The sequence below is a fragment of the Palaemon carinicauda genome, chromosome 11 (assembly GCF_036898095.1).
Source record: "Palaemon carinicauda isolate YSFRI2023 chromosome 11, ASM3689809v2, whole genome shotgun sequence".
NCBI lineage: Eukaryota > Metazoa > Arthropoda > Malacostraca > Decapoda > Palaemonidae > Palaemon > Palaemon carinicauda.
The window spans coordinates 72,345,186-72,361,184 of NC_090735.1; the positions used below are offsets into that span (position 1 = coordinate 72,345,186).

The 15,999-nt window shown below is 42.7% G+C and overlaps 1 protein-coding gene across 5 annotated transcripts in view; it reads right to left on the minus strand.

Annotated features, from left to right (window-relative positions):
• Nucleotides 1-15,999, minus strand: part of Vav (Vav guanine nucleotide exchange factor) — a 385,659-nt gene that overhangs the window by 246,899 nt on the left and 122,761 nt on the right. The window lies entirely within an intron of this gene.

The window sequence follows — 15,999 nt, forward strand, 5'->3', positions numbered from 1 at the left end:
GCACAGTCGTACGCGTAAAAACCACCAAGTGTGAATTTTGGAATTCGATGCCGTAAAGTGGGGAAAATGTCGTAACGAGGGGACGAAAAAACATCGTATTCCACACCGTAACGTGAAAAAAACGTAAGCTGGGGATGCCGTACCCCGGGGGTCTACTGTGTGTGTGTGTGTGTGTGTGTATATATATATATATATATACACATACACACATATATATATATATATATATATTATATATATATATATATATATAATATATATAATATATATATATATATATATATATATATATATACATATATATATATATATATATATAGTTCCTCCTCAACCCTACGGAAGACATCCGTACAGTACCTCCTATTTGTGTCTGAAATTTCAACAATATTTCATCTACCAGACAGGTGGTATAGCAGTTTACCACTTAAGCACAATCTGGACCCACAGGGATGTATAATCCTCCAATTCACTTGTTGAAAAATTCCAGTGTTGGTCCAACCATCTGTTCCCTCAAGTGCTTACCTGTTCCGCAGGATCTGTCTAAGTGCCAATCATAGAATATCTCAAGTCTTTTTTACCATAAATGATAATTTAATCACCCTTTTCTTAACTCAGTGCATTAGGGTCATTTCTACACGTAATTAATAGGAATTTATTTTATAGGAAAAGCCAGTTTCATTTCAGAAGTAACATTTGTTAAAATTTATTAAATTCTGTAGATTGTTTATAAACTATGCTAATTAACTACAACTGGTTATGTAGTCAGTGCCCAGAAGTAGGTACTAGTAGTTTACTCTAATCATTATCTTTTCCTTTTACTCTCGCCTCACTGCAGAAAGATAAAGTACTGTAAGCTATTTGTACTTTGCTTCCTGCTTTTACATTTTTATTTGTATTTTCTGCTTTTGGTCTTCATTAGTATCTTCTGGACAACATTTTACTATTACTGATTTTTTGGGCTCAGCCATGTCGTCCTGGTGGAAGGTTCCTTTAGGCAGCTTTCTAAGGGATATTTGACTACAGTGATACTCCCAGAGAATTGACCACAGGCCTCCAGAATTCTAACTCCTGGCGCGAGTATCCTTAATATAACTCTCAAGGATATCGCATAATATCAGGGGATGTATTTCTTGATACGACACATAGCAATCTCCACCCCGAATACAGTTTTCGCTTTGAGGGGGAAGAGTGGTGAAATTGAAGGGGAGCCGTTATCAAGGTTACCTTGTGGATCCCCTCACGGTGCCACCCCGCCGAACTGTTCCTTTTGTAGTAGCGAATTAAGCACAGTATTTCTCACAATCGCTCTCAGTGTTGTTACTATTATAAAGGATTATTACAAAGCAATCTCCAGCATCTTCATCCTCTGGAAAGTTGAGTATCTAATCTTTCCTGTGTATAAATTTTGGCTCCCTTCTCACAGTTGAATTAGCATAATTTAGATATCTTTAGTGGAGCAGAGACATCACCGGAGGCGGCCATTTCGGACCGCTGTCGTTCTCCATAAATGCTTTATTTAGTTAGTAATACGACGTTCCCGGTATTTAGCTATCTTGAATTCTAGCTATTTAGGCAAATTACAATAGCAAAGGTAAGATTTACACATGTAATATACCCTCTTCTGTTAAAACGTTTCGATAGTATACGTTAGGACCTCGGTGATATAGGTAGCCGAGATCCCGACTTGGGTTAGGTTAGCCTAACCCGTTTTAGTATACTTTAGTAACGTCATCCCCATTTATCCTCTCGTATAGTTTTATTAATTCAATCGGAGATAGAACATCTTCTAGAATTACTATCATAATTCGATACTCGTCTCTTTTAGAGATATAAAGATAAACCCTTCCTTCCCTTGAGTGCCGCCAATAGGCGGCAATCCTATCTTTCGTCTTGCCATAGAGTAGTGTACTCCGACTTGACTGAGATAGTGTTTCTGTCACCCCTCTTTGCCGGTGAGTATCCCGGCTTTGAAATACGACAGTAACTGAGTATTCAGTCTTGTTGCCGGCAACACTACCGATGGGGGGATTAGTCATTCCCCTGCCGGTTACACCGTTGCCGGCATAGGAAGCCCGGCTTCCCTAGTCCACAACCAGAAGTGGTAGTACAACTGCCGCCACCTTTCTCCCTTGCGGACTAGAAGACATGTCTTACATCCGGCAATGTCTTAGGCTAAGGAATCGTTATTCCTCTGCCGCCAAAGACGGCACTGGCAAGGAAACTATATTTCCTTGATTTGCAGCTGAAAGGAGGAGGCATACCTGCCGCCTTCTTTCTACGCAAAATATAAGACCCTTTCCTTTCCCCCTTCTGTCCTTTAGTGACGGCTTAGCCGTCACGACCACTGTGGCCGGTATTCTAATATCACCCCGCTTGCCGGCTGATTACGATGCCGGCTGGGCTCCTACAGGCTCTGGGAAAGGTTGTGCCGGCCATGACGGCTACCGGTGGGAGACCCATTACAACTTTGAGTATTCTTCAGTCCTTCCTTAGACTGCCATCCACAAACCCTGTAACCGCCAGTGCAGCCGGCAACAAATATTGTGGCTGGATGGAAGCTAGAATTAATACATTCTCTCCCCTTCCATTTGAATCCTCATTCTGGAAAGAAGGCAGTAGAGACAGTAGTCTCTACAACCCTATATATTGTACTAAACTATAATAATACGGTAGTCCTTCTCTCCATTCTTTCTCTCTCTCTGCAGGCTAGTGCCACCAGGTACTAGCCTAGCCTGGTAGTATACCGGCAGAACTACAGTATTATAAGATTATACAGTAGCCAGTATTCCTGCAGTATAGCAAATACAGCAGTTACAAAACTACAGTATATAACATACAGTAGTATAATTTTCCAACATACTCTGTGTATCCTTTCACAGTCCATTGTTGAGACTGCTAAGTAAATGTTGAGGTGAAGCATTCCTTCAACATTCTGATGTATCCTAGATCATCGGAACAAATATTTTTACCCTACAGTATTAATATTTCACTTGCAGGGAATTAGTGTTAGTATACACTGACTTCAGCTCTATGTACTAGAGCTATTCCACCCTATATTTCCCTAATAAGGAAATCTAAAATATTAATACTAAGGGAGGTCACAGCAATTGCCTGGACAGGAAACACAGATATGTGTCTTTCCTATTTCCTTTCTAGCTTACTATCTTAATCTATAATTATAATAGCAATGATTACTATTTAATACATGTGAATATATTTATCAGTATGATAAATTAACCCATACTTATTTCACTCTTTCCTTCCTTACATGAGGAGAGCAAGGTGAAGTGTGCAGTCCTGTTATGTAACCAAAAAAGTAGGGCCATTTGTGGCCACAAGATATGCAGGTCTCATGCCCCACGCTGCATCATATTTGGATCCCTGAGGTACTGGAACCCGTATTTTTAGCATTTATTATATCAATAATATAAACAACCTAGTACTCATTCACCCTTTTCTCCCTTACAGGAGGAGAAGATGGCGAAGTGTACAGTGGTGTTCTGCAACCACAAGAACAAGAGCTTTTGTGGGCATACGATGTACAGGTCTTATGCCCCTGCCGCATCGTATCTGGATCCCTCAGGTTCTGGGACCCGAAAGGTCACTCCAATCGCTTGACCTTGCTGACCGACGGCTTTGTAAAACACATCCCTGACACTACGGAGTCAAGGGATACAGCAAAGGAAACCCAACAAAGGTGAGTATGAGGCTTCCAGAAGAAATTTCAGGGACCTTACTTACCTAACAAATCTTTGAAGTACCTACTGTTCCCTAAGGCTCAATCGAATACGTTTGTGCCTCAGGCACAGGTCCAGCCTCCCTCTATCCAATGGACGGTGGACACGGATAACAACAGGCACTGCAAGGCTTGGACATCCACCAAGATCGGATGTCAGAGGTGTCCATTGACACCAGACAGGACCTACTGCAAGAAGGCCCTGAATAAGGAGTGGTTCACCCACCCATGGAGGAAGAAGGATCCGTTTAGAAAATGACTGAGGTACCTCAGCTCACTGTGCTGGCATATTAACTTATGCCATCAACCTCTTCAACCCCAACTCCCCAACTGGCTAGACAGTTCGGCAGGAGCGAAACGCTCCTAGAGTCGATCCAGCAGATGCTGACACTGTTCCAGAAGGAACAGAGGAGAATAAGCAAGATCTCAAAGAGAAGAAAAGATAGGTACAGGGAAGGAAACGCCCTAGCACTTCCAGGGACTTCGCTAAGCCCTTTAAAATATCTGACCTCCCTCACTGTTCTGAACCAACACATGCCCAGGTTGAATAGGAAGCTTTATGTCTCCTAGACGTTGGGGCCCAATCCCCTTGAAGAGCTTCAATTATGGCCCAGCTTTTAGCGTACCCAGATTGCTTCGTGAGACTAAGAGATGAACCTGCATCCCGCGAGGAGGCTATACCGAAGAAAGTCATTGTCCTCGAACATTACAAGGCCCAAGCCATCCTTACCAAGACCCAGAGAGGGGCTGGATATAATAACTCCAAAGTCTCAGCATTGAACAAGAAGCATCGAACCATCATTGCTTCTTCCTCATGAGCCTTCCCCCCTCTCGGGGAGCCCTAGACTGGTCAGGAGGGCAGTCGAAGAGGGCAAACCCTGCCCAATCCTAGAGAAAGGCAAACCATTTTCTCTAGCTATGCCCACCTGTGAGGAGAAGTGGAAAGAAGTACATCTAACCTTTTCCGTCTCGAAGTTGGATCCGGAGATAGCAGGTCAGCAGTTTAACGAGAACCTTCCAAAGTTGACAAACCATCCTCTGAGAAGGGAAAACGAGACGAAAGATAAGCTTGTTGCCTACCTGTCTCATCAGAACTGCTTAAGAAATGTGTGCATGCCTTTATTAATGCCCCACCCTTGTGATGGATTTGTGGGTTTTTCTCTGGTCAAAAAAGGACCGGTAAAGACCATGTGTTTGCCACATCAACGGTGAAACACAAACCCAGAACACTGATTTCATCAAGTAACTGGGGCGTAGACCCTTTCCCACAGGAAGTGGTCCAAGAAGTCATTACCAAAGCCACCACGGAGAATGGGAACCTGCTCCAAAAGTGGGGCATGTCCTCAAAGAGGAAATCATCATTAGAACTGCACAATTTCCGACCGTGACCATGATCACGGTGCCTCAAATGGTAGCCCAGCCGTAAACCACCTTCTAGATGTTTTCTCATCAGCTGGTAGCAAGTCACCTGTATCTAATCCAGGCTTTGAAAGGCACTTGACCACCTTTCGGCCCTACAAGGTAAGGGCCCAGAAAGAGGATCCTCCGAAAATCCCCCAAGGGTGGAGGATGACGCGGTCACGGAAATATGTCCTCAGGAACCTCTAAACAAGGTGAGGTTCCAGTTAGGAGGCAGACTTTCCACTTTCGGGATCGTTGGACCTTCGATCCCTGGGTCCACAGCCAAATTACGAATGGACTTGGTTGGATATGGAACGAAATCCACACCGCCTTTCCAAGATTCTTCCAACACTCCCTCCCCCCCCTTATTGGAAGAATATGCCTCAGAACTCTGGAATAAGAAGGTAAGGAGGAAAGTGAAGTCCATCATAATACCAGGGAAGGCTGTTTTATGTTCCCAAGAAGGACTCGGACAGACCCAGAGTCATTCTAGACTTGTCTCTACTCAACAAGTTCATCGAGAACAAAATGTTCCAGATACTTTCAGTGCAACAAATAAGGACCCTTTTACCAAAAAAGGGGCGTATATAGTCTCAATAAACCTGGTAGATGCTTACTGGCACCTACCAGTCAGTCATCCCCGCTCCTCCTACCTAGGATTCAGGCTACAAAAGACAAAATTTGTCTTCACAGCCATGCCCTTTGGAATAAATATAGCCCCAAAGGTATTCACAAACCTGACGGACACGATCATCCAGCACCTATGCTCCGAAGGAGTACAGGTAGTAGCATACCTGGACGATGGCATTATCAAGCAGTTCACCTTCAAGGGTTCCGCGATGTGACGGCGGATGCTCTATCCAGGTGAAAGCCGATATAGACAGAATGGTCCCTAGACGCAGACTTATTCTCCTTTATTCTCGATAAAAGTCCCGAAACTGCAGATCGACCTCTTCGCAACGAGCGACAAGAACTAGTAGCCCCTTACGAGAACCTTAAGCAGAAGCGATAAATGTCATGTCTTTCGACTGGAACGGATGGAATCGAATGTATCTGCTTCCACCAACCAATCTTCTGCTAAAAGTCCTCGACAAGCTAGTATCCTGCAAAGGAACAGCTCCTGTAGTGGTCCCCAAATGGCCCAATAACAATTGGTTTCCTCTAGTTCTAGAATTTAAACTGTAGCTGTTTCCTCTGCCGTACCCAGCTTCATCAAAACTGGTGCAGAAGTCGGCTGTTACATTTCATCCCCGAAAACCAACAACCTGCATTTCAGGATTTTTTCGCCCTAACAGCGAACAAAAGTTCGGAATCTCGAAGCATGTGACCGACTTCATTGTAGAGTACAAGTCCAACCAGGAGTCAATGTGAATTGTCTTGGAAGAAAGGGGCACCCCTCGTGAAAACAAGGGGACCAACAAAAATTTCAACAGGTTTCTGTCTCTCTTTCTTATTTTACCTACTTCAACGAGGCCTGACTTCCACTACGATAACCACGCGTAAGTCGGCCTTGACTAGACCTCTTCTATTCGCCTTTGAGACGGACCTCAAAGGAGAAACCTTTTTTAAGGTACCAAAGCATACACTAGACCCAAGCCGACAACCCCTCTAAAGCCCATTACATGGTTGTTGGTCAAAGTCTTACACTATGCTTCGAACCTAAACAATGAGAATTGTACTCTAAAGGAGCTAACACAGAAAGTCAATTTTCTGTTCGCAATATCCTCAGGGGCTAGTATTAATGAAACATTGGCCCTATCAAGGATGTAGGCCATATCCAGTTCACAGAAGAGGGAGAACTGAATCCTTTCCCGATCCTACTTTTCTCGCCAAAAACGGGCTGCCCACCAAAAGATGGGGTCCTTGGAGAATCTGCCCACTGAAGGAAGATAGTCTCCCTATGCCCATTAGGGTGTCTTAAGGTCTATCTTCGTAGAACTTCAGACTTCAAGGAAGGACAGCTCTTCCGAGGCGATACCCCAGGATTAAAATCTATCTCTAAAATAACTGAGAGCAATGCTCACCTACTTATTTGCAGAGCGGATCCTGACAGCTCACCCGCAGTTCATGATCCTAAGAAAATTGCTTCTTCACGGAACTTCTTCCAACACTATTCAAAGCAAGTACATAAGATAAGACATGTTGTGGTGGCGGCAGGTAGTTCTAAATAACCCGTCGTCTAAACCTGCGACGAACAGTGAACTGCTTTGGGACTTTGCACTGTATCGGGTGCATGGGTACATTTACCCTCAAGTGCAAATCAAAACTATGATTAACACACTGTTCCACATAGGTGCATATCTGACCGATAACACCAGTGCCGAGTGAACGTTGCGTCACGGTGATCATGCATTTCCAAAATCTGTACAAATCAGTCAGATTTGGTTTCACATCTCTATTGAGTGGCATCATTTCGATGAAATTAAATATTTTCCCAAAAGGAGAAAATAAGGATCCTGATGTGTTTTCAATGATTGATTGATTGATGGAAAGTTTTCTGGCATCCTGACATCTAAGGTCATTGACACTGATAGCATTTATTATATATGAAAGATAAAAGATAATTCAATTAAAACCATAAAAGTTAAGAAGTCATTATAATAATTAAATAGTTTTCAGAAGATCTGCTTCTGAAATAAATCTAAAAATTCCGCTCGCATAGTAGGACAGATCATGTCCAAGAATCTTGGCAAGGATGAACCTGCCATCCTCACCTCGAGCCTCAAACAGTTATCTATTTCTTAAGTCAGTGAAATTAGGGCATTCGGTCAACAAATGCCTCACTGTTAAAGGTACTAAACAGTCCTCGCAATACGGATGGTGTTGGCCCTTCAGCAGAAACTCGTGTGTCAACCTTGTGTGACCAATACGCAGACGACAAACAGTCGTCTCCCATTTTCGAGGTATCATGTTATACCTCCAAGGTGATACGGTATTTGTTACTTCCCTCATTTTATTGCCATCTAGACTAGCCCAGTGCTGTTGCCAATTATTACAAACCAATTTCTTGATATAAGGTAGGAAATCATTACAGGGAATGGGATACCTCCTTGGTAGCAACTCGGATGCCGCATTCTTCACCAGTAAATCTGCCTTCTCATTCCCAGACACACCTACATGTGCTGGAACCCAACAAAATCGAACTGTTATACCTCTCCGTCCAATAATAAAAAGCCATTCTAAAATGTTTAAAACGATCTCCGTCTCCTCCTGCGTAGCAGTCCCTACACCTGCGCTGGCCTGTCGATAAGGTAAAGTGTTACATTAAAACTCGTTTTTTATTTATTCTTTTTTTTGGTTTGTAATATGTATTTATTATACAGGTATTTATTAATGTAATGTGTAATTATGTGCAGCCATTTATTAAGGATTTATTATGGGTTTTTAGGCTGAGGAACGAATTAAATAAATTACAATGTATTCTTATGGGAATATTTGCTCCAACATACGATCGTTTTAACATACGAAGCAGTTTCTGGAACGAATTAAGATCGTATGTAGAGGTATCACTGTACTGTACAACTATTGAGTATCAAGATGGTGGTTATTCCTTGTAGCATTGAGCATGGTGCTACATATAGTAGTTTCGGAAGGGATCCTGCCAAGGCCTTTTCTATAGAAAAGGAGGGCGGGTCCATCAAGACGACATGGCTATTTCACCCAAAAATAGGTTTTTTGCTTCGCTCATTATCCGTTTTTTGGGCTCAAGCCATGTCGTCCTGATGGAAGTTTACCAGAGAATTACTAGAAAGTACTGTATCTGTGGATTTTCATGTGTGCCTTAACCTTGGGACAATTTTCTATGGTCATCTGGACCATTGAGACAAATGACGTTACCGTTATCCGTCATTACCACTAATCATAGACAATGTTGGTGCTTCCTTCCCCCTACGGGGAATAATCATACTAGACAGTAGAAAAGGGGACTCAAGGTTAGCATATATTGTATGAACAAACATAAGTATCCACCAGATATACAAACAGTCTCATGGTTTGTATATATTGTCGGAACAATATAAGTGTCAACTATATCTGTTGTTTGTAAGTATACAATGATGTGAGGTTTACTTAAATAAATAAGTACAAGAACCCTGGCATATTTAATGTGCAAATTGCAGGGCGAAATAGGACGCATTTACATTCTAATAGATATTTACCGTATATACTCGTGTAATGTTCGATTTTTGAAGGCCTATTTTTCAGTTAAAAAAGTAAGGGTCGAACATTACACGAGATATATATTTGAAAAAGTAAAAATTTCTGGCCTACCGGTAGGTAAACATAAGCTAGGCCTACGCGAACATTACCCTAGGCTATGCTACCTACCGGTAGGTAATCGTAGGCTATGCTTACACGTATATAAGGTTACCTACCGGTAGGTAAACATAGGCTAGGCCTATATATACAGTACTAACCATGTTCATTTAACACCAGGCATATTATTAGCATGGATTTTATTTCCTAAACCATCATAAATAGTTTTTTTCCGCTACGAGTAATGACTTTACCATAACGCAGCAGGTATGAAGCTAGCAAACTGTCGGGTTGCGTATGTTATAACGTGATATGGTTAATGAAAAAATTAGGCTCATTTTATTTTACTTGGTATGGTATATTAATTGATGTTAATAATAAACCGCAAAAATTTTTCTTAATTGAATCCACATTTTTTTCTCTCCAAGTTCGAACGCTAGTTTCGGTAACTCCAAACATTTTTACGGCTTGAACGTTATTTGTCGTTTCAGTGGACAGCGGCTGCAATAACTTGAATCTTGAATTTTGCAGTAATTTTTTTATATTTCTTGGTAGACATCTTGATGGGTTATGAGTAAATTCTTATTCATATATATTGTGAGGAAAAAAAATGATTAGCATAACGGGTAATTATAATCACCGTAATTACCTGCAATTACCGGTAATGGTAATTTGTTACTCAAAACGATGAACTAATTTTGTTCGCTACTTGTAGTGTTTGCTTGTTTTTGAAAGCTATTAGGCGGTGATGATAATCGGCTGTTTGCAACTAAAGTGTTCGCTAGAAAATGTACGCTGAATACTCAATTGTTATTGTAAACAGATGTTAGTATTTAGGTGTTCCAATTTGTTTTATACATTTGTTTGTCGCACTTAGGCATAACCCTTACTTTGTTGGTAATTATGGTAGGCTGGAGATAAAAGACCTCTAGCCTACTGCCAAAATCAAGACTCGAACATTACATGAGGTATATGATGAATTCATGATTTTGAAGGCAAAATAGGGGGGTCGAACATTACACGAAGTCGAACATTACACGAGTACATACGGTATTTCAAATAAATGACTAAATGGAAAACGAGTGTAACGAATGTAATGTGTTAAAGGAATTATGCATGCAACATATACAGAAAATATCTTTTTCCTCCCTGAAAGGGAAGAAATGAGTGCCACTCTAAATAATCAAATTTTGATAAATTTTCCCAATATAAATTCTGTTAGTGTTGTATACTATCAACACTGTGTACCATGTACACACGGCACAAGTGTTATCTGTATAATTCCAAACCTGAGATGTTGAACAGTCCTAGTGTCACCATGGTGACACTCACTTAAAAAGTATTGCACTGGAAGTGTCAACACCTTTTCACCTTAATTGATAGTCCCAATCAATTAACTGTTCATCGCAGCACTAGACGACAGGTTTTAATACACTACCTGCCGCCATCACATAATGCTTCAGTTCAAGGACTTGCTTAGCGTAGTCTTTGTAGAACACTCTGGATGATTTCCATCCAGTATATAAGCGAAGAAGCTCAAAGTCCATATATTGAAAAAAGTTCAGTGATGAAGCAATTTTCCTCAGATCATGACCTGTGGGTGTACTGTCAGGATCTGCTCTGCGAATGAAGTAGGTGAGCTTCACCCTCAGTTGTTTTAAGGATAAGTTTGATTCTGAGGTTTCTCCTTTGAAGAGCTGTCCTCTCCTGAAGTCTGAAGTTCTATGAAGATAGACCTTTGAACACTCTACTGGACATAGAGAGACATCTTCCTTCAGAGGGCAGATTCTCCAGGGACCCCATCTCTTAGTGGGAAGCTCGTTCTTAGCGAAAAAGGCTGGATCAGGAAAGAGATTCAGTTCTCCCACTTCTGTGAACTGAATGTGGCCCTCATCTCTTGACAGGGTAACTATTTCACTAACTCTAGCCCCTGAGACTATAGCAAACAGGAAAATAACCTTCTAGGTTAGATCCTTGAGAGAACAATCTTCATTGTTCACCGATGAAGCATAATGTAGGACCTTGTCCAAAGACCATGAAATGGGCTTCGAAGGAGCTGCAGGCCTAAGTCTAGCGCATGCCTTCGGGATCTTATTAAAGATTTCGTTCGTCAGATCCACTTGAAAGGCATATAAAAGAGGTCTAGTCAAGGCTGACTTATACGTATTTATTGTGTTAGCTGCCAGACCTTGATTATGAAGGTGGATAACTGTCATGGGTAGATAGAATAATATAGAAAAGAAAGTTAAAACATGTGAATTTTCTAGTCTTAAGAAGCAGAGAGAGAGGAGGTCCCGCTAGTGTTTACTGGAAACTGTCACCGTCGTTGATGGAGATCAAGATATTTATTAGATGTGCCTAGTTCAGCAGACCTTGGGCATAACGATCATCTGTTTGTAGTAATCCGAGGGCGCCAGCGTAATGGAAAGGCCCCATAGGACAAGGAGAGCAGTGTTGTCGCTGAAAAATATACATTAACAGAAGGTAAACACCTGTCTCACTTCAATTATAGCGCCATATGGATCATGATTACACCAGCAGAGCGTTCGTGAAGATGTTATCAGAGGCGTGGTTTTGAGGAAAACCAATGAGGATGAAGAAAGGAGAAAATTTCCTTATATGGAATTGTCCATAGTTAACCCCTCCCATACAGGGGTATATAAACTTCAACGAGAACGAGAGAAAGGGAGTACAAAAGATAGAACGAGAATACGAAAAGTAGAACGAGAGAGAGAGAGAGAGAGGACGAGAAAGAGAACGAAGGAGAACAAGCACAGGGAAAGAGAGAGAACGTAAAGACCAGAATGCAGACGTGACCAGCCTTGTCCAAGATGTCAGAACGAGTTGACCCCTGCCGTTATTACCCACCACGAAACGCCCAGACCTGAAATATCTACGTTCCTGTCAACCGTCGAGAGCTGCTGTGAAGAGTATTACCTTTTTAGTATTATTTGTCTACTATCTTGACTGTTCCCCTATTTGCTGGAGTGTAGATTAATCAGATGATTTTTTTTCTTTAGTTCAGTGCTTCCTAAGTACTCAATCAAGAAACATTGACCTTTGACTAGATGTATACAAAATTATGTTTTCTTTTGCGAGTTTTCTTTCTATATTCCCTTTTTTTCAATGTGGGTAGTGGTCGAGAAATCCTAATTTCATTAATCAATTCAAAAGAACCTGGTTCGATCCCCACGAGGATCGTAACAATAACAAAGGACAGACAGAAGTCTATTGAAATTTCTTTCGGTCCTTTTGCTTTAACTAAAGCAACCCACTTTTTCAAAGACGATTCATATTGTCTTCTAGTCGACTTAGACTTGTATTCTTCTAAGAAGTCTATACTGCCTTTTGAGATCCCAAATCTTTTCTTAACCGCCAGGGCGAGAAAATCATGAAATGAAGGTTTTTGGTTCTCTGTGATGAAGCGAAGACAATTAACTTCTGAACCCGTTGAGATAGTGCTGGGTTCGGTACAAGGGCCAGCCTCAGTTTCCTCACTAGAAGGAATCCGTTGCTCTTGGGCTATTTGGGAGCCACTAGAGTTGTCGTTCCTTGTAAGGATCTCAGCCTGTTGAGGACCTTCAGCAGGAGAGTGGATGGAAGGAACAGGAAATTCCGGATCCATCCGTTCCAAACTAGGGACATGGTGTCCGTTATCTCCTTTAGAAGGTCCTCGTATGGTGCTACATATCGAGGTAGTTTCTTGATGACGCTCGTCACGAAGAGGTCGTTCTGCAGTTCCGGGACTTGTTCCAAGATGGAAGAGAATGGGCCTGCGTCTGTGAACCAATCTGACTCTATCGGCTTGAGCCTGAGTAGAGCATCCGCTGTCACATTGTGGATCACTTATAAATGAACTGCTAATAGGTGGATTTTATGGGACGGTCTCGAGCCTTGTCGGTTCAGACATCTCACTATCACTTCGCTGTCCAAGATCAGCCTGATGAGGGCTGATCTGCATGGGTAGAGTTTTCCCTACATCAAAAGGACTGCCATGGCTTCCAAAATGTTGATGAGAAGGGCCTTGAATAGAGATGACCGAGTCCCTCAGACTTTCCTTTGCTGGGAGTGAAATCCCCCTTTTTCCGTCGAGGCATCCATGTGGATGATCATCTATGGTAAAGGCAGTTGCAAGGACACGGTCCTCATTAGGCTCTTGGCCTTCAACCATGAGTTGAGAAGTGATCAAAGAAAGGCCGATATCAGTCATTTTAGATCTCTTCGAGCGTTTGATGCGTATCTTCTCCAGACTCCTGACGCATCTTTTATTTGTGCTCTTAGCACTGGGTCTGTCACTGCTGCGAACTGGAGAGAGTTCAGTACTCTTCCCTGTTAGCGTCTTGAAATCCTGTTGGATTACCGTAGTCTCTTGACCGACCCTGCGATCTCCTTCTTCCCTAAGAGAAAGTTAAGACAATGTGACTTCAGGTTGCAATGGTTTTCCAGCCATTGAAACCTTTGAGCTGGAGAGAGTCGAGACTTCTTGAAGTTGATTTTACATCCCAGATGTTCCAGGAACTGGGTTACTTCTTTGGATGCTTGCAGACCAGCCGCTTCGGGTGCTGCCCGCACCAGCCAGTCGTCCAGGTACTTTGTTACCTGAACAGTTTCTAGGCGTGGTTGTTAAAAGACTGCGTCTGCCAATTTCTTGAAGATACTTGGGACTATGTTTAGTCCGAAGAGTATGGCTCTTAGAACATACTTTATCTTCTGTAATTTGAATCCTAGGTAGGAGGAGAGGGGGCGACTGACTAGAAGATGCCAATAGGCATTTGTCAGGTCTATCAAGACTGTGAACGCCCCTTTTTGTAATAGGGTCCTTAAGTGTAGAAGGATTAACATCCTGAACTTGCTGTTTCTTATGAACTTGTTGAGTGGCGACAAGTCCAGAATGACTCTGAGTTTTCTTGAGTCCTTCTTGGGAACACAAAACAGCCTTCCCTGGAATTTGATGGACTTCGCTTTCCTTATAACCTGTATGCTCAGGAGCTAGAGTATATACTCTTCTAATACAGGGTTAGAGTGTTGGAAGAGTTGAGGAAATGATAGTGGAGACATGTCTAGTTTCCATCCTAGTCCAATCTTGATTAGGCCTTGGGCCCAAGGATCGAAGGTCCAACGATCCTGAAATTGTTGGAGCCTCCCTCCTACCAGAAGCGTCTCCTTGCTTCGATTGATCGGAGGGTTTACCTCCTCGACCGCCTACCTGGGGCACCGCGATCATAAAAACTGTGGGATGTTGTTGAGCATACCGAGGAAAAAGTCTAGACTTCTTCGTCTTTCTTTTAGGTTGGGGACCCATATCCGGGGAAGATTTACTCTTGGAAGAGATGCCCCACTTCTAAAGAAGGTTCCTTTTCTCCGCGGTGGCTTTCTCGACTACCTCTTTAACTACTTCTTTTGGAAAGATGTTTTTACCCCAGATGTTGGAAGATATCAGCTTCCTGGGTTCATGTTCCACTGTTGCAGCAGCGAACACGAACTCTCTACAGGCTCTCCTAGCCTTCATAAAAGCATATAGGTCTTTTACTAAGGTGGTCATATGCATTTTGGCCAGGACCAAGAGCATGTCTGGGGTACTTCGTTGGGCTGCACACATCTCTATGAAATTTTGTAGGGATAAAGAGGCCGCAAGTCTCTCCTTTGTCTCTTGTTCCTTGCACAAGAGAAACTCAGAGAGTTTAGGGAGATTCTCACTAAACTGTTGTCCAGCAATGTCCGCGACCAGTTTCCCTACTGAGAAGGTTAGCTGGACTTCCTTCCATTTCTTCTCCTGCATGGGAAAGGCTAGTGACAGAGGCCTGCACTCCTCAAGTGCAGGTCATGGTTTGCCTGCCTCCACTGCCTTGGCAACAGATATAAATGACTTCCACATAAAGGGGAATGCTATTGAAGCAGGAGCAAGAAAGGTAAGGTGTTTCTTGCTCAAGGCGGACACTTTCGACACCGAGTAACCCGCCTTTCTCAGGCTACTTGACAAGACAGCCTGTGCCTTATCGTAGTCGAAAACTATGACTTCCTTCAGTTCCGTCGCTTTTTCTGACGTTGGTTCATGCTTCAGTCGAATGAAGCAATTATGGAAAGCGTTAAAGCTTGGCCAAAACTGAATTTCGACTAAAGGACAGCTCCCATCTTCTCTGAGAGATAGAGTTTGCCGTCCAAAATCGGCATAAGCTCCGCATACCTCCAGGAATTGGTTTTGGCGCATGTCAGGAGGTCTTGGTCGCTGGGTCGTATGAATGACCCTCGGGAGGTGATGAGTGGAGCTTGATGGAGCTCTCTCTTGAATATCGCTTCCTTTGTTTCGCCTCGTTTGCGAAGGTTCTCCATTAGACCCATAAGATTGGCCAGCGTCTGGCTCATTTTGTCTAATAGAGGGGTAGAAGGTGAAGACATCGAGGATAACAGCTCCAGGGCCGGCACAGACGGAAGGAATTCCAACATGACATCGTCATCTTCTTCCAGAGGTGCCTTCCTGCCCTCCGTCTCGATGGCAATCTGGACGCAGGGAGGTGCGAGTCGTGCTTGGGGCACCACCATTTCACTACTCGCTTTCAGGAACATTGATCTACGCATCTTATCGTTAGGTAGGTATGGTCCCGGAGAGT